The following is a 3,859-nucleotide window of genomic DNA, read 5'->3' as shown; positions in this document are numbered from 1 at the left end:
CAGAGTCAGAAACTAATACCAACACCCTGTGCAGCAAAAGATCAGGATTAAGGTGAAGAGTTTGAACAGTATATGTAAGGTGATAGCAGCAAGAAGGATCTTGATATGGACCCACCTTTTGCCTCTTTTTTGAACTTTCAGAGACTTCTTATTAAAGAAGCCAATCACTAAATTTGACTAGTCTGGGGAGGCAAATAAAGATATCTGTCATTTTTTTTTCAATATTGGAAAATAAGAAGCCTGAGATAAAAGTAGTTCTTGAAACCTTCCATCCCTTTTAAAAGTATACTTTCAGGGAAAGATCTGATATCAGTCATTTTACATCAGTACAAATATAATAAGTTCATGTGTTGCTTCTCCTGGGTGATTTTACATTTCAGCCATGGCTATAGATGTAGAATGAAATTATTCATCCTGGCTTGTAGGAATTTCTATCCCAGGCAACAATATAAAAGTATATTTAGAGAGAGGAGCAGAAGGTCTTTCTAGCATTTTTGATATAAAGCCAATTTGTTTGTGCTGACCAATCTTGGTCTTTCAGCCAGTGAGAAAACCTGAAAGGCTTACATATTTGTGTGACTTATTTCATTTGCAGGAGGAGGTCTTTTATGCTTCTTTTTGTTATAGTCAGAATAGAAAATTAAAAATTAGAAGATAATAAAACAAGGTTGACCTTTTTAGTTAATGCATCTTTATATGAACCCAGCAATCTTATTGGTAAGTTTCCTGTCCTGGTTGGTGTTCATAAGTAAGGTGATTAGAAATTGTCAGATAACTGCAATTTTTCTATCAGTTGTAATCCTTAGAATTTAGTGAAATAAAAACAAAGAGAAATTGAAGATTATGCCTCTGTGGTTAAATTGAAAAAGTATTGCTCTAAGTTGGTAATTCATCCATTGGACCTGCAAAAGACTGTACTCAAGGATAAAAAAGAGGTCCTCTTTCATGTCTGTCTCCCCTTGGAATTAATGAGGCCAGTGTGAAGGAGTAAGGAGATAGACACATGACTGAAAACAAGTTCTACATGGTTTCCAGAATATGGAGTAATACACTGTAAAGTTTTATATCCAAGTAAGGTTAAACAACATTAGGGGACAGAAGCTGCTAATAACTGTTAATTTCTTTCTACATTGGACTAATATGTACTCAAAATCGGGGATTAAAGGAAACATCAAAATTTTCCATAAGAATTATATATTTTTTGCGACTCTACCACTTTCTCATTATGTAAGCTCAGGTCGGCTACTGAAACTCAGTAAGTGTCAGTTTCATTCTTATAGAATGTGATGATAATGCCATATTCTTCCTTTGGTTATTGTGAAAAGTAGATGAGATAATATATGTAAATCACTCAACACAGAGCCTGGCACCCAGCAGATATTAAATAATTAAATAATAAAATCTATTATTATTTCTTTATTTTATTAAAACAACACTGTACAGTAGGCAGAGAAGATATTAATACTCATTTAACATAGAGAGAAACTGAATCTCAGGGGTTAAATTATTTTTCAAAGTTGGTAAGTAAAAGAGTCAAGTCTATAATTCATTAATATGTATTATTGTTACTTTTAGAATTTAACTCTTGATGTATGTATATGTGTGCATATTTTTTGTTTGTTTTTTTTCTTTTTTCTCTTTTCTTTTTTTTTTTTTTTTTTTTTCACGAATTGGGGTAAATAGGAAGATAGAATAAGATGCCAAAAAGTGAGGACATAGAGTAGTACAAAGAAGTATTGAAATCAGTTAGTAGCTCCAGTGGTTGGCAAGTTCCAGAGAAGAGATAATTTGTATTTTTAAGATATGAAGAATCTGGGAAAGTAAACAGAAGCAAAGGAGCCAATGAAAAGATCAGAGGATGTAAAGCAGGGGTCAGAAGCTCAAATGTCTTCAGGGTCTGGGCAGCTGAATAACTAAAGCCAGTGACCATAATTCAGAAAGAAAGAGTAGAAATAGAGACAAAGTCAAAAATGTGTTTCTTATCTAAAATCATTAAATTAAAAAATAAAAACAAAAACAAACTCAATGCAGACCAAATAAAACAAGTCCATGGGTTAATTTCAAATTTTGAATTAATGACACCTAGTATAGAGGGTGGAACAAGGTTTGGGGGGAAATAGGATGGTATGGGATCAAGTGTAAAGGTGAAATGATAAGCAAAAGAAGAAAGCTCAATTTTTCTTGAGGTTATACAATAGTTAGGAAAATATGATGATAGATTTTTTTGATATGGAGAGGAGAAAAGAGACAGAAGTTTATGCCTCTCAATCTTCTCGAAAAAGTATAAAGTGAGGTTTCTCATAGGACTGTTTTTGAAGATGAACTGTGAACTAGGGGATGTTGACAAAGCCTGTGTAAAATCATGATTTATAATAAAAAATATATACTTGATCTTTATTTCCATTTCTGGCACGGAGCTCCTAAAACCCTTGAAATTTCCTGTGATAAGAGGGACAAAGTTGTCTCTTATTATATTAATAAGGTGACTTCTGGAAAGCACCTAAGGATGGGGAGGTTACCAGGAGAACCAACAATGTGACTCTGCTGACCTCCTGGGAGGGGAGAGGGACTGGAGATTGAATCCAATTATCAATGGCCAAGGGTTTACCCAATCATACCTATGTAATAAAGCTTCCATAAAAACACAAAACGACAGAGTTCAGAGAGCTTCTATGTTGTTGAACACATGGAGATTTGGAGGGAGTGGTGCTCTCAGAGAGGGCATGGAAGCTCTGCACCCTTTCCCCATACCTTGTCCTATGCATCTCTTCCACTTGACTGTTCCTAAGTTATATCTTCTTGAAATAAACTGGTAATAATCTGGTAAGTAAAATGTTTCTCTAGGTTCTTTTAGCAGCATGAGCAAGTTAACCAAACCCAAGGAGAGGGTCATGGGAACCTCTGATTTATAGCTAGTTGGTCAGAAGCACAGTTGACAAACTGCGCTTCTGATTGTCATCTGAAGTGGGGGAGGAAGAGCAGTCTTGTAAGACTGAGTCCTTAACCCATGAGATCTGATGCTATCTCCAGGTAGATGATGTCAGAATTGAGTTAAATTATAGGACACCAGCTGGTGTCAGATAGTTGCTTGGTGTGAGGGGAAAATAAACACACATTGTAATTGGTACCAGAGCCTTAGCTTGCCTGAAAAAATCACTGTCAGAAGCATAATAGGAAGTCAGTAAAAAGGAACAAAAGGACTGCTCACTAGCAGTGGAGAAACAGCTGAGGTTAGGCAGCTTAGATTTGCATTGAACCCACTCAGTATGGCTTTATGATTTTTTTCTAAGTATACACCAAAACTGTTACTAGTCTGCCTTTCACTATTCTCATTTGTAGTGTTTTAAGGAATACAGACCCTTACATCATTGAACTATGCCAAATGTGATTAAAGGTAAATGTAAAACAAAAATATATTATATTGTCTTATTTTTTATAAGAATGATTTTTTATTTCTTTATGTCACTGATCTTTTCTACCAAAGTGAAAGATCAGAAATTTATGTAATCATATTTTCTTCTTTATAAGAGTGTTGTGTGTGTGTGTGTGTGTGTGTGTGTGTGTGTGTGTGTAAATTTTGCATGCATGTTTTTACTTGTAAATGTTCTCTTAGTCCAGGGATATCAGAAAGAGGAACATGATTTTCAGACAGAGGCTGCTACACAGGTTAATGTGGATGACATCATTGTCAGTTTGGTATCCAGAGCAATATTGCTGCAGGCTTACATAATCTTTTAACATCCCTGAGTGTTGATCTCATGGATTGTATTTTAGGTACAGTAGTCCTCCTTTATTTGCAAAGTATATGTTTGAAGAACCCCCAATGGATGCCTGAAACCAAGGATAGTTCCAAATCATA

The sequence above is a fragment of the Pteropus alecto genome, unplaced genomic scaffold (genome assembly GCF_000325575.1).
Source record: "Pteropus alecto unplaced genomic scaffold, ASM32557v1 scaffold182, whole genome shotgun sequence".
Lineage (NCBI taxonomy): Eukaryota > Metazoa > Chordata > Mammalia > Chiroptera > Pteropodidae > Pteropus > Pteropus alecto.
This window is presented reverse-complemented; position numbering follows the sequence as displayed.